This window comes from Bombus vosnesenskii, unplaced genomic scaffold (assembly GCF_011952255.1).
Source record: "Bombus vosnesenskii isolate JDL3184/JDL3185 unplaced genomic scaffold, Bvos_JDL3184-5_v1.1 scf7180000013991, whole genome shotgun sequence".
NCBI lineage: Eukaryota > Metazoa > Arthropoda > Insecta > Hymenoptera > Apidae > Bombus > Bombus vosnesenskii.
In genome coordinates this window covers 1-16,638 of record NW_022883317.1, presented here as the reverse complement: position 1 = coordinate 16,638, position 16,638 = coordinate 1, and the positions used below count along the sequence as shown (strand labels likewise).

Below are 16,638 nucleotides of genomic sequence, written 5' to 3'. Positions count from 1 at the left end.
ACTTATAGTGCCCACATTTATACCAATAAATATCAGCTATATCCGCGATGGTAAATTTGAGTGAAGGTTTATCGAACGCCCAAAATTCCAACCTTAATCCGACAAATATATGAACGTGTTCCCTATCATTGCATTGTCTAGTAACACTAAGAGAGTAAGCATGTGAATCAGCATAAACTTATACATTATATTTATATCTTTAATTATTTCAATATACTTTTCTATTACAAATTCATCTACTCGTTGTTCAATCAGTCAACCTCAACCTCAACAATAAGCAGAGCTAACGTTATGTTTATAACAGATAGAGACACTGAAAAGCGTGGAATTGCTGAAATCCGAGACAGGGTAATTGTTGTCACGTGCATGCTACTTATTAGCGAATTGTAAAATTTCGCAAGAAGAAAAGAGTACCGTACATCGACACGACGCGACGTCGCGTTAACACGTTGACTGCCGCGCGTGTTTTCAACGAAATCTCCTTCATGCCACGAATGCCGCTGTACCAAGCGTACTCTGCTAGACTGCCACCGATATTTAAGATAACTTAAAATCTCTGGCCTAATTCGTTACAATGTCGAAAAGAAAAATGGAAAACTTATTTCTTAGTGAGTCAAACAGCAGTGAAAAAGAAAGCTGTTAAGAGGCTTACGGAAATTCGGATAGCAGCGATGAGGAAGAAATCAGATTTCCTAGAAATAGAAATATAAATAGAATTACATCGTCTGATTCTGATTCGGATATTGATAAGTGTAATCGTAATGATACTGAATGTAACGAAGATATTGTTGACGAGATTTTACAAGAATTGGTGATTGAGGGAGAAAGAAGAACTGATGATACCGAGAAAAGTACAATTCAGTTTGATGAATGAAATGAATTTAGTGGTTGGCAGAAATCATTTTTTTCCAGAGACAGACGGTCTCATTAGGCAATTACCTGGCGATGTTAATCCATATGACGTGTTCGAGCTGTTCGTTGATGACGAAATAATATATTTACTTGTATCAGAAAATTGCAACAAGGAAGGATGTAAATATTAGAAGATTTAGAGAATTATTAGCTGGAAAATATTAGGGTTGTCTGGAAATACAGAAATCCTTGTCTTCGGCGAAATCGGCATAATATCGCCGTTCGAAAAAATGATTTCGCAAGAAGCACTAGTCGCGCGTGCAAACTATGTTATGCGGATAAAAGACGTCGAACGGACCGATCAAAGACACGGGAGAATTTAAAGAAAACAACAACTTATTGTCCAAATTGTCCGACCAAACTCTACTTTGTATAGAATGCTTCGAATTTTTACATTCTAAATAATTTTCTTAATAAACCATTTTCGTATTACTTTTATAACAATTCAATAGTTTTATTGCTTCCTGTGGAATATCTTTTCAAATACCTACGACGATCCTTCGCAAGTAGTCAAACAAGCGTCACCCGAATACGGATGACGCGGCCCTATCAGAAACTTTGCTGTCACCCGAATATGGGTGACGCGACAGTGAACGTGTTAAAATAAAATTACGATCAAACAAAAGAATTCTTCATCGACATAGCCGCGAATATTTTTCATCGACTCGCAAGTGGAATACGATTGACCACGATTTGTCCAACGAATAATTTTCGTTTGTCCGCTTTCCGGAAGACCGACGAAAAGATTTCGATTGGACAAATCGTGGACAATCGTATTGCACTTACGATCCCTCGCAAGTAGTCAAATAAGCGTCACCCGAATACGGATGACACGGCCCTATCAGAAACTTTGCTGTCACCCGAATATGGGTGACGCGACAGTCAACGTGTTAATGTTTCTTTGGCAACGGGAACGGTATGTACTGTACAGAGTTTCCGCGTTCGCGCTAACGAACCGTAGAGCAAACGGTTTCGAGGCCGAAGCGAAAGGATAGCGGCTGGTGGCGAGTTTAGCGAGACGCTATGCAGGCGCCAGGATAATATCGGTCGCGGTTGGCACATGGTATCGCGTTACCTTGATTACGAGAAACCGATCTAACTCAGCCATACATTTATCTCGACTACCATATTACGTGACTCGTGCTTCGTCTCTGACACGAAAGAATTTCATTGCGTCTCGTGGCAAATTCGATCTCTCCGTTCGCTAACTAATTACATGCGTATTATGTTCTTTGGGCCAACATACATCGTAGAATTAATTGGAATTCGTAGTCGACGTGTCTCGAGAGTGTCAGCTTCACACTGTCGGCACAACCGACTTTGCAGATATACGACTGCCTAATTTCGTAATAATCGAAATAAAATAATGTTGGTAATTTGATTAAATACGAACTAAACGAAAACAATTGGTTTTTCTTTGTTTAGAAAAATTCATTATTTCCAGGAGCATGTGCAGCCGCCACGAGAATACTCGGAATTTCTGCCGATCGCGTACCTGTTGATAATTAGCCGCCCCATTTATTTACGTTACGTTATTGGGTTGGCAACTAAGTGATTGCGAATTTTGTCATTAACTGGTATTGACAAAATCCGCAATCACTTAGTTGCCAAGCCAATAGATTACGGAAATACCGAAATTATTTTGCGGCGAAACGAAAATACGGATTTTTTCGCTCTACGAATATTACAACGAGTATTCTACGAGTATCGTGAACAGGGTAAATATTTCACCGTGTTGCATGGATCCTATGCATTTTTCCATCTGTAAATTATTATTTTCTTGCGTAATAAATTCTGTCGCCCCTTGGTGTCTTCACGTTTTCAGGAATATTACGAAAACCTTGTTTATGCTATTGTAGATGCAGCGAGTGCAAAATGCGATAAATAATATGCAGAAATATCGCTGGACATTGCATCGTTAACCCTTTGCACTCGGAATTTTACCTCAATTTCGATACCAGAAGCTCCCAACGCTTTTAGGTGTTTTATTTGAAGTTTACTTGAACTAAAAAATAAGACAGTTGAAATAAACAAAGGAAAAAAGAAATTCACTTAAATACCAATTTTATTCACACTATTGTTGTATTTTGCACATTTTAAGTGTATAACATATCTTGAAACAATTTCCAGGATCCAATGCTGCTCTTCTATCGCATGTTTCATAAAAAAAGATGGCGCTCGACAAAGGAGCCCCTGAGATAAGAAGTGATGTCGAGTCACGCTCGACACAGGAGTGCAAAGGGTTAATGACAATAATAAAGGAAAAATCAACGTCACGGATGCCTCGTAAAAATTCGTTAGTATTGAGTTGGTAACTAAATGATCGCTGATGTTATCAATACCACTTATTGACAAAATCCGCAATCACTTAGTTGCCAAGCCAATAGATATATCGAATTACAGATTTCTTTAATCACACGACAAAAATGATCGAAGTTTCATTAGAATTTACGATATCTCAGATTACTGGAATGTTTTCTGCAATTGACAATAATAAGCGTGATACTAGTCTCTTGACTCTGGCAGATAATTTCTCGTAAAAGTCAAGAAATAAGTAAAAACGAACTTGTTCTTTCCCTGCGGTCTCCGAACGACTCTTCCGACGTTTGTAATTGCCTCTATACTCTTCGTATAGAAAGTGATTTTCCAGCAGACGAGGCAAGCCAATTTCGCTTGGTAAAACTTGGAATTAATAACGGCGGATATGTTTTATAACTTCGGGATAAACAACATTGTTTCCATTTACCAGTTACTTTTCTCCCACACAACTGCCACTTACGTGGTTACTGCCGCGATAGCCAGCGAATATCTCAACGACGACGTTACTGCCACCTGCCGGCCAGGGTTGTTGCAAAAATTACGAAACTTTCGTAGTTTAGTGAAACTAGATACGTGTGAGACCAGCCACGCGTTTATCTGAAGATTTGCAGCGATTACGCTGTATACGTGTTCGCTCGATTCGGACTATACGAGAACTATAGGGCTATAGCGAGCCAAGTTCTCAGAAGCGAAGATTTGTTCGGGTGCAACCGAGGGCCGCGACGTTTCTTCGGATAATCGCGATAAACAGTTTTAACTGGTGAGTCAAGCGACAGAGCGGTGATCGGATTGGCGGCCGCAACGGAAGAAGCAACGTCGTACAGTAGCGAAGAGCAACGACCGTAACCGATTCCCTCGGCAACCCGTAAAGAGCCCGAAGCGAGACTCCTTAGTCATTTTTTAGCGCGTTTTTCGCGGTCCCGTTACCTTTCCTTTCGTCCGCCATCTCTCTCTCTCTCTCTCTCTCTCTCTCTCTTTTTCCCTTTTTCTCTCTTTCCAGTCCCGGCAAACGCTTTTACGAATCTAAGAACAGCTGGGTCATGCGCCATGTTTACGTACATGTACAAGGTGAGTCGGTAAAAATCACCATCTCACGTAATTCGTTAACCGACTGAGCTTATCATTTACCAGGTAAAATTCATCGCGTCTAAGGAGCTTGATCGAACGAATACATTTTGACTTTTCGATGCCTCGCATTCTCTGAGATATCAAGCTGATCTTCAGTTTCTTAACAGTCACCGTGTATTGTAGCCGCCAAAGAAAAAACGAATTCGATGACCTCTGACAATTCAAACTCGTTGTCTCTCTCGGTCGAAACACGTGAAGAACTACGAGATCGCGAAGAAAAGAACGATAATCCGTAAAGTAAAGTTTAGCCGAGTAGAGTGCTGGAACATTAATGCCGGCCACTGTACGTACAGTACGTACATATTCGGACACTTAGAAAATTTTTGTACGCGAATATACCGTGCGCGTTAGACGAAACTTCTTGAGAGCAGGAGGATGGAAATTGGGTGGTTTTAGACCTCGCTTCCGCTTTTTCCACGATCGTTGCCGAAACTGGAACAACGAAAGATAATTAAAGAGAAAGATAGTGGCGACAGCCTGGAGGAACAGTACGCTTCAAGGAAACGCAATATGTGATCTTTATTGAAATTAATACGTCGGTGTTGCATTACGCAGCAGTCGATTACAAAAATACATTCTGTCGCCACCGATTACATAAACGTTTTGTATCGAAGGTTGACGTAATCGGGTCGGTTCCGTGCTGTTCCAATAAACAAACGAAGAAAACCATCATCGAACATCGATGTAAATTTGAAAGTGTTCGCTTGGGTAGAGAGGTCCCTATGTCTAACGCTGCTGCGAAATTCCGCTCTTTCTCGTCGTCAATGAGTTCATTCTTCCTCCACAGGTTTATCATTCCTAAAGAACATCTTTGTGCCTGTATTGCTGTTTCTGTTCCTGTAATACGCCTGTTTCTGTTCCCTTGGCTGTTACATTGAAATGCTATTGTCTCTGGTGAAATGCAATAAAAATATAACGTCTTTTTTCTGCCCAAGTAATTAGAACATAATTTAGCGATGGGAATCAATGGTCAAAGTGAGATACTATGGGGTTGGCAATTAAGTGATTGCGGATTTTGTCATTAAGTGTTGTTGAGTTGGCAATATCTGCAATCACTTAGTTGCCAACCTAATATTTCGAAATCGTGAGAAATAATAAAGTCGAATGGGAAGGTAAATAATATAAAATAAGGCTGTCAAGGGAAGACGCACGAATTCGAAGAATTATGAGACTTTGGGGATATACGGAGGATATATAACTGCTACCAAGGGATAGGATTGGCCCCTGAAAATCCAGTTATTTTCCGATACTAATTGTAAGAGATAGGAAACACGCTATCGGACGAAAGTTACTTCTTTCAATTGGGGTTATCATTTGGTAAAATTGTTTGTCGATTTTACAGCCAGTTATAACGTAAAATCGGAAAATAACCGGATTTTCAAGTCCTATGATGCCCCTACGAGTCGAACAAAGTTACATAATCTTTTTTGAAATTGCCTGCTAGGGCCAGAAAATTTATGACAATTTCATTGGTATATGTGGATTATGGCTATGTACGTAAATATTGCAACTATTGAGGTTAGCAACTATTTTACATGTATTATCTAGTAAATAATCCATAATTTCATTAGCATATGCTTCATCACCATTTCTTTTTGCGCTATATTTATATCTGAAAGAGCTAGACGCACTCCACCAATTATAATATGGCTAACTACATTGGTAAGGTTCTTAGACATACTGAAACCTTATTAATTGGATGTCTTTCATGCAATTTAACTACTAAAAAATTATTATTTACAGACACCTTCTACGTCATATTTAGCTGCTTTTGTATCAGTCTTTTTAGAGGTTAAAATGATATTGATGACATTAAGTATGATAACTTTAACTACATTAGGAATAGGTCTTATTGTAACATTTTCTAAGCTACTTGGCTATAGAATTTGTATGACATATAAAATAACAGAAAATATTATAAATAATATAAGTAATGTTACAGTGTGATTTAACTATGAGAACAGGACTGTTGATGATCTTTGGACTAGCTTCTATTGTTTCAATTTTTCTGATAATGATAGTTCTGCTATTTACATGTATAAGAGTATTACAACATTTTCTAAGGTACTTGGCTATAGAATTTGTATGACATATAAAATAACAGAAAATATTATAAATAATATAAGTAATGTTACAGTGTGATTTAACTATGAGAACAGGACTGTTGATGATCTTTGGACTGGCTTCTATTGTTTCAATTTTTCTGATAATGATAGTTCTACTATTTATATGTATAAGAGTATTACAACATTTTCTAAGGTACTTAGCTATAGAATTTTATGACATATAAAATAGCAAAAAATATTATAAATAATAATTACAAATAACGTAAATAATGTTACAGTTTGATTTAACTATGAGAACAGGACTGTTGATGATCTTTGGACTGGCTTCTATTATTTCAATTTTTCTGATAATGATAGTTCTGCTATTTACATGTATAAGAGTATTACAACATTTTCTAAGGTACTTAGCTATAGAATTTTATGACATATAAAATAACAGAAAATATTATAAATAATAATTACAAATAACGTAGATAATGTTACAGTTTGATTTAACTATGAGAACAGGACTGTTGATGATCTTTGGACTAGCTTCTATTGTTTCAATTTTTCTGATAATGATAGTTCTGCTATTTACATATATATAAGAGTATTAAATATAATAATCTCAGTTATAGGCATGATTTTATTACCAATGGTTAATATAAAATTAATATATATACATTGAAAATATTTTTTAATTTAAACATAATATATCATACTGTAAGAGAAGAATATTTCAAACTTAAAGGGACATTATTATACGTTTTCTAGTATTTGTATTTTGATGTGTAAACCATTATAGGTGGAAGAATAATGGAATTAAGTCCGGATGAAGTTGTAGTTGCAACAGTACAAATTTATGTTGACATAACACTGTTGTACCAATACGTGTTATTGTTTACGAGTATGATGTATCATCGATAAATATCAAGGATAAATTTACATTATGTCATTAAGAATAATTATTATATAATCGGCAATTATATTAATCGGCCATTGAACGTATTGGACTTTTGCGACGAGAAATATCGTAAAAGATATTTATAACACGACGTACCTCAACATTTCCTTAAGCATTTACTTCTTTACGAATTTCGGATATTCCAGTCGCTTTCGACTCAAACACCGTAAAAGCTCTAAACGCTTGTTGAATCGAAAGTTGAACCGAAGCTTCTAAGATTTATTAGCTTTTAATTGACGAAACAATTGGAGTGATCGAAATTACATTTGTCAAAGGCTTTCGTAACGAACGTGAAACAACGAAAATAGAATTTTCGTAGATAAATTACGCGCTGTTAAATATCGATAAGAGTTTCGGTAGAACTACGTTAATTCGGTTGCCAGGGGGAAAAAGGGGAAGGAATTAAGAGCCGCGATGGAGAAGTAGCGGTGTGTTCCACGAAACGTTAACAGAGCAACCATAACTCTTGCCGAAGAAACACAGAGTAATTTTCTACGGGCCATAAATTTCCTAACACGGACAGTTTGCTGACCGTAACTAAATTCGACTGTAATCTCCATCCAAGGTAGAACGCACACGAGAAACGAAAGCAGAGAAAAGTTACATGGAATTGGGGAAAAATCGAAAGAGAAGAGAGGCAGAGAATGAGATAGACTGAAAGTCTGAAATGAACGTCTGTCGTCGGGCTAATAATTGACAGACTCGATTGGTTCAACGAGTACCACCGTTCTCGGTTAATTATCCTGACTCTCGTTATCCCATTATCGTCGTTAGATAGTATCGGAAGGGTGAAGCGAGCTTCTTTGTCGATTGCCGACCGTCGGTTTGCAGGATGCACGCGTTTCAACGACCGTGGCGCGCTCACTAGGAACCCTGTTCCATTGTTGATGGAATATCGCAGCGATTTTCGATCTTTCTATCGCATCGTACCACGTATTGGGTTGGTAACTAAGCGATCATTACCAACTATTGACAAAATCTGCAATCACTTAGTTACCAACCTAATACAAGCAACCACCTATTTTCTTCCGCAAAACAGCGCCGATAGTTTATTTATTTCTTCACTTATTAACATTACTTTTTAGCACCAGCCCTATAATATGCTAGAAAAGGATAAAGATAGCACAGTTAAGTTTTATTTATTATATTATATTATATTATATTATATTATATTATATTATATTATATTATATTATATTATATTATATTATATTATATTATATTATATTATATTATATTATATTATATTATATTATATTATATTATATTATATTATATTATATCATACTAGAACGTTCATTTATTTAGGCAATGTAAAAATTATAAGATAACATTGTCAGAGAAGAGACTCGAAAGAATTTTTTAGAAGAGAATTTACGTGATTAATGCGATTTATGGAATTACAGAGTAACCACGCATATGTTACGTACACGTTGTTGTATATGAAACAACATGCGAATTCTTGAGGTTCTCGATGGTACAACTATACCTTCAGCTATTTTAACAGCGAAGATTACAGAACATATTATGCTCCTCCTGTGCAGTATCGGAAGATTTACATTGTCAAGGGTATTGTGAGGATCGAAAACCATAATTGTGAGAATGAAACGACATCAGGTGCTCGCTATATGTTACATTTACGTGTTACGCGATATGCAGACAAATATTAGGTTGTCCGAAAAGTTTCTTTCGTTTCATAAGATGACAATAGACGAACAACAATTTCTGTTTTATATTATTTTATTGAACTAGCTATGATCCTTTTCGTTCTATCTCCGCTATTACCTGCACAATTCAATAAACTAATATAAAACAGAAAAAACATTGCGCGTGTATTACTTCCTTATAAAACGATAGAAACATTTCGGACAACCTAATACATAAATAAGTATAAGAAGATATTACACTACGATTGTTTAAGCGTTAAACACCGTAAACACGGAATGTTCAAAGTTGCGAAGGGATAGAGAAAAGAGATCAACTGGATCAGATATGGCATTAGTATGCGCGCACGTATCCTGATAAATCGGCTCGCTGTTTCTAACGTCGCTCGCGAGGAATTCAACCCGGAAAATCAGAAGATAATTACGCAGGTAACGCGAACGTGCGTTCAAACTTGTAACACGAACAAGTGGAAAGTGATCAAGCAGATTATTTATAAAAAATAAAAAAAGAATATCAGCCATCTTTCTCCTGTTCTTTAGCGCGAAACCATTCCCATTTATGAAACATGGCATTGCGTGGAAACGCAAAAATTTATGCCGTGTACTTTCCACGACTCTGTTATATTGGGTTGGCAACTAAGTGATTGCGGATTTTGTCATTAGGTGGTAACGATAAAATCCGCAATCACTTAGTTGCCGTTCGAAAATGTTATCCCACTGGGGGTAGCCATCCACATGTTATATTATTATACCACTAAGCTATAATATTTTACCAAATGTCCTACTGGACAAATTGTAAAATGTAAATAAATTAAAAAAAAAAAATCTTAGTTGCCAAACCAACATTTGAGGATCAATAGGCGGATCGTACGACACTGGACATTAGCATATCCCGCATGAGATGAATAAAACTATAAGGTTGTAAGGGGTTGCGAGAGTAACAGGTTTTTAAAATTCTCAGGAAATTTAAAAATAAATCCAAGCGACCAGTTTGCTTTGTCAACTGCCGTTGGTAGTGTGGGATCAACGTAAGACACGTTATATTCAGAATAAGAGAAAAATGTCACGTAAACGTAGGCGCAAAAATGCCTCGTTACGAAATTACGAGAAAAATACGGAATAACAACGGACTAGTTTTCGTTACACAGAGCAGAAGATTCGATTATTTATCTACGTTTGTTGTATTTCAAAACGTCCCTGTAAGACGCATCCTGGCCGAATAATCGTCGCTTACGACGCTTACATAAATGAGGAACGCCGATGAGCACATTCCGCGCATACTCGTTACGAAACGAATTGCAGGCGACGTTGAGAGACGATTTTAGTCGCGACACAGTTCTTTTTTTAAATCGCCAATCTTATCGATAAATTGTTACGGGACATTGCGCTGGCTATTTCCACAAATTTGGGCGTAAATCAAATAATACATATGGAAAACTAAGAAATGCTTTTTTCTCAAAATTGTTCAAATTTCAGTTTCTTTTCATTTTCTTAAAATTTCAGGTGTTGCAGAGTATCGCGTTTCAAACGATGATCAAACTTAAAACTCCTGACGAAGCTACAGCGACGAAAACGCGGAACATTCATTATGGAAAAATATTATGCGGAAGCTTCTCTTACGTTTTTCTCGAAAATATATTTCTCTAACCCGCGAAATATTCCGAGCCACGTATCACCAAAACATATTCCGCATACTATTTTGTCTATTATTTCAAAAATTGTACAGTTTCAAAGCCAAAACTTATTATTATTATCGTAATTACTTGTAGGAAGAAAAATTGTCAAATTCTATTGGGTTGGAAACTAAGTGATTGGGGATTTTGTCATTACCACCTAATAATAAAATAAAATCCCCAATCACTTGTTGCCAAGCCAATACATATTCCGAAACGCATCAGGTTTAGTACAGCGTCTTAAAGGATAAAGGAAATCCGTTACTGCTGGCATTAAGAAAACAAGTTCATACGAACGTTGAAGGGATTAACGTGCAAATGCTGTTGGGCGTTCACGTTCGGGGTACGCACGTAACCATTCGTGGAATTATCGGTTGGCAGTTAGGAGGAGCACTCGCGATAAATATCGAGTACTCTCGGCCGTGCCTAGCATCGACGAGAAGAGATTGAAAGTTTCTGAACGACGGTTACACGCACGGTGGAACACCTCGCTTCTTCAACATTCCCATTAGAAAAACCTTCGACAGGCTGTTCTATCGCGAAATTCGAAAAATGTCAATTTTGACTGTTTGGATATTTTTCAAGAATATAATTAGCGAAATACGCACTGGGAAAATCTTTTATAAATGTTTTACATTTGCTACGAAGTTGTTGCGCGCGAAGATCAAGGAGAAAGACACGTGTAAGTATGATACATGAAAAGATTCATTTTAAAGAGAGAGCACCAGGAGCGAGTCATCGGTGATCGTAGCGATAAACGCGCGTCCTCTTCATCGGCGCACGGATTTTCATGCAAATTTATATTTCTGAGAATTTCTAACCACGAACGTTAGAAACTTGATTTACTTGTTACGTATTATAGAAAGCGCCATTATTTTCCAAATTTTATGCGTTTTTTTCATATTACGTGCATCTTGTGCAATTCTGTAGTTTCAAGTTTCCTACAAAAGCAGATATCGTTGGTTGAACGCCAGGCTATCGGCGATCGCGACCTCGTTGCTTGCTACTTTATTCGTCCTTCGACAACTTTTTGCACGAACGTATCATTTGAAAAGCCCGATTATTATTTCTATGAATCTGCGACCTCATAATTATAGAAACAGACTGGGTTCGTTAATTGTAAAAAGCTGTCGTGAAACGAAGATCACTGAAGCGCCATCTATCGGTTTGCAAAGCCATTCTACGATCCGCGGCACTGTATAAATCTGTCAAAGGTTAATTACCAAACTTTCAGCCTTCCTGAAACCTGCGACGCTTATCTCTTTCGCAGCATCGACTCCCACCGCTCTATGGTATTTCCACTGCTACGCGTATAATCGCAGTCCTCGACACCACGATTCGAACAAATCTTCGCCAACGAGAAAGATCACACTCACTGTTGGAACACGGTGCGACCGACCGATCACCGAATCCACCTTACGCAGGATCGTTCGACTTATTACAATTCGGTGGGAAGATAGCCCGTGACGGGAAACGCGACGATCCAACGAACAGGATGGAAAAAAGGCGTAAGATGCGGCGAATGTGGATGGAAAGCGAGCGAGTACCGTCAGATGCACGGCGCATCGCTAGGAAGAAGGAGAACAGAAACGGAGAGAGGGAAGAATTAATCGAGAGAAGAGAGCGAAAAGGAAGGGAAAGAACGTAAAAGAAGGAAGAGAAGAAGGAGAGAAAGAGATGAATAGACAGAGAGAGGGAGAGAGAGAGAGAGAGAAGGGACACGGCGTCAACGATGCCTCTGTGCCGACACTGGCGACCGACTGCGACTCTCGTTCGCGTAATGCACGTAGAGCAAGTGAAACAGAGAAGGTGGGGGGTGGAAGGCGAGAGAAAGAGCAAGAAACGGCTCGTCGAGAATGACGAACAGAAGAGAATGGATTGGAAGTAACCGCGAACGCGAGGAGAACTCTCGCGACGACCGACACGCTTCGTTTCGTGGTCCGACCAACTGATCGCCAACCGACGCCACTTCTATTCGACACAGGGGACCACAGTTAACACCGATAACGAGTTACAGGTAGGCGCGTATTTACTTATGACGCATCGCCGTATCAGCGATCAGCTACTCAGTGACTCTCAACATGACCAACTCGGACAGTTTTCAGGCTTTCACTACACGCCTGGATCGCCTGCATAGTTGTTCGCGTTATTTCACTTACTACAGATACAGTTTAAGGTTATTTCGCTTGAATATTGCCAACTGCGATCTTGGCGAAAAGGTTGAGATTTTTTTCCTTCTGGACACGACTTCATGCCGCAAACCTCGAGCGGCGTTAAACGAGCCACGTGTTAAATGTATCAGTGCTAAGCGGTAGCATTCACGCGTGAATCGTTTCAAGCATTTTTTGCAGCGTTCTGTTCTCCGAGGTTATACTCCGCATATATTTGTTTGTTTATGTATTTAGTTACCGACCAACGATACGAATCGCGCAGATTCTGATGTCGTCTATAGAGTCACGCCACAAGTTCGTCGAGATAGCTTAAAAAGTGCTGGCGACACTTGTTTGGGTATTAGCTCTATTTTCGTGGGAATCTTTGTGATTTTATCTACTGAAATATCTCGCAACGAATGCAAAGACCTTCGCCTCGTCGAGAAATATGTTCAGTCGTAATATGTGGATGTGCAGCCGTACAAGATAATCTGTTGTCAATGGCATTTGTTGAAACGTTTCTACGAGCTTTTGCACGATTTTTGCAAGGTTCCGTCATTAATTGAATAACGTTCGTACGAAAGTACGACAGGTGTTATGAAAATCGTTTGAAAAACGTCTCGTTTAAAAATAAGGCTACGCGCTAATACATTTCGCAGCCACCGTACAGTACGAAGGACACGAAGAAATCTCTTGGCTGTCACAAACGTATCGTACACTTTGTACACGTGTCGGTGGAGATTTTCGTGTTGCACCGCGGGGATCGAAGATCTCAAAGAAATCAGGTCGCAACTCGACCGTTCTCTTAGAAAAAAATGTTACACTTTCGTTAATTTTATGTTGCATATATACAGGGTGTCCCGAACTTAAACGGCCAAACCGCGAGTGTTTATTCCACAGATAAAAAGAAAAAAATATCTGTTATACGGCATTGTAATACCGTGACGTGAGTAATCATGAAATGCAACAATATAAGAAAAGATGATTACTTTTAATTCTTCGTTTCGGAATATCGTCCTTGCGGACGGACACATGCTTCGCATTAACGAACAATGGAATTAATTACGCTACGACGAGAATTTTCCTGAATTTCAAGAACTTCGCATAGCATTTTTTCTTCTTTCTGCCTGTACATTAATTTCCTCGTCGCTGATTTTCACGAGCTTCAAATATGTTGCCTAGGTCAACACTCTGACCACCTTTCTCTCATACATATTACCGCCTTAATTTTCCAGATATTACCAACATCCTTTTCTTCTTTTCCTTCCTTCTGCTTCTGTAGATCAAAGTCTCGCAGTGTGACCGTTTAAGTTCGGAACATCTTGCATGCACGATCCCGCCCATGAATACTCAGACGCTATCGAGACATATTTGTGGATTTCGGGTAAACGTTTCTTTACACCGTGTACACGTGTTACGTATTAACGCTAGAACTACCACACCAGTCAAATTGACTGGTTTTATAATTTTATTTTAGAATTTCTACTTCATGTTGTATTTTTTTCCGCAATGATGTAATGACTTTCGCAACGGTAACTAAAAGAATAATATAATGAATTTTATTTTGTTCTCTATGTATTCAAACTGAAAATAATTTTGTATCAAGACTACTTATACCAATACCAGTCAAAATGACTGATACTTGTCAAAGTGTAAAAGGATCCTGCAATCTGTTTGTCGAACCCCAATTAACCAGTTCCCTCGTTTTCTACAACTTGCCACGCGTTTTAACAATTTTTACTGTATATCATTCGATATGACGATATCAGTTATCAGGAAAATTCCAGATCGATGCTAACACTAGAAATACCACACCAGTCAAACAACTGTTTAGGAATCATGGCCCCAGATAGATTAATAATACCAAAAATGTACTAAATAACATGGAATTTCTATTGTAAGAAAGTAATAAATCAATAAATATAAAAATATTCTATTATTAGGTATTTTTTAAAGACCAGTCATTTTCACTGGTTTTGGTAGAAATAGCTTCGTATTAACTATCGGTAGTTCCAGTGTTAATAAAAATGCTAAATTCCATAAACCGATATAATTACAGTCCATCTAGGATCATTCTCACATCATCTCACGACTCTCCAGTCTCCACGGACCTGCCAACTACTCTGAACACTATCGATACGTACTACGAACTACGATAAGCAACGCCCTTGATAGCAAGCGAGCAAAGAATAACGAGGCCCTGGTTGCTTTCCCCGAACGTTCTCCTTCTCCGTTACCATCGTCTCGAATTCTCTCTCGACTTAATCAGCTTTCGCGAATAAAAGGAATCGGCTGTGCCGACCTCGACACCGATATACGGTCGTTTGCAGTTGTGTCGATCGCGCTGAATCCCTACGATCCGGACGATCTTCTGTCCAAAACGGTCTACCTCGTTCCGAGCCGATTCCGTTCGCCGACTTTTGTCTCGTCGAAGCACTCGGCCTGGCCGAATACAATTTGCCGAGAGCGAACAAGTCGGGGAAACCGTGTCGCGATTTAGCCGCAAGGTAAACGACTGCTTGTGCAACATATGCGAAACATTATCGACACTGACGGCAAGCGTTTTCGAAGAAAGAAACAAAAAAAAAAAAAACGCCAAGCTTGCAGCTCTTGGTATTTCGATTTGCAATTATTAGACAGTGGATTTTTAAGCGTTTAAGGGTAGAAATTGAAAGGTGCAAGTATTAGATCATCCCATAAGTTCGTGCCGTTTTTCGAGCGGTTATATATGTTAAGATCGTTTACATACCTTTCAGTTTCATGAAAAAATGTAACCCCCCTCTCGTTGTACAACTTCTTGCCATTTTTCTGGTAGGGCCATTATTCCGTCTCGATAAAAGTTCTCTTGTTTTTCTTTAAAGTAATTTTCTAAGCTATTTTTCAGAATGTCGATATTTTCAAATTTTTTACCTACTAAAAAGTGTTGTAATGCTCTGAACAGGTGGTAATCGGATGGTGCAATGTCTGGAGAATATGGGGGATGTGGTAAAATTTCCCAATTAAATTCAGAGAATTTTTTTCTAACGCTTTTCGCGACATGCGGTCTAGCGTTGTCATGATGGAAGATAACGTCGTTCCTATTCGCTAAACCTGGTCGTTTTTTAGCTAGCGCTTCCCTTAATTTTTCTAACTGAGTGCAATATTTGTCTGAATTAATGGTATCACTTGGTGATTTTTCAACAAGATGCCGAATTTTATCTTCGTCTGTCTGAGGAGGACGCCCGTACAACTCAATGGAAATATCCAGTTGGCAACTAAGTGATTGCGGATTTTGTCATTTGGTGATATCGATAAAATCCGCAATCAGTTAGTTACCAACCCAATATTACATTTTCAATATTGTAATAGTAGAAGGTCTGGTTACTGTTAACTTTTTGCTTCTTGCCGTAGGTCATCAAATATTATGGTAAATTGAGACTGAAATAAGAAGAATATCTGAATCGATTGAAAAATAATTACAAAACCTCAACGTTCTTACTTAGCTTCACTTTTTTTTTTATTTATTTGTTGAAATTACAATCAATTCTCGTGTTGAGAATTTTCAGTAATTTTTCTGGCGTGGCGCAGTGCCATGGCTGTTTATTTACAATAAGTTAATACTTATTATAGATAGGTATAATTTGTAAGTATTATAAGTAAGTGCATATGCTTAATTTGGATAACTAAATGAATCTAGCGTTTAGGTCTAGCGGGTAGTGCCTCTTCAGCCTGCGAATCTGGTCCGTTGTATCGAGTAGTTCAGTGACTTAGCTTCACTTAGCTTCGGTTTCCTTAGCTTTTTCT

At 38.3% G+C, this 16,638-nt stretch overlaps 1 protein-coding gene and 1 pseudogene across 25 annotated transcripts in view; one reads left to right on the top strand and one right to left on the bottom strand.

Moving 5' to 3' along the window:
* Positions 1-12,383, bottom strand: part of LOC117239422 — a 168,207-nt gene extending 155,824 nt beyond the window's left edge. For all 25 annotated transcript variants that reach the window (XM_033504939.1, XM_033504946.1, XM_033504943.1 and 22 more), the window contains exon 1: positions 11,929-12,383. The gene's annotated coding sequence lies outside the window, so the exon portion shown is untranslated. The remainder of the gene's footprint in view (positions 1-11,928) is intronic.
* LOC117239397 lies at positions 6,689-7,331 on the top strand (annotated as a pseudogene).
* Positions 12,384-16,638: the final 4,255 nt, after the last annotated feature.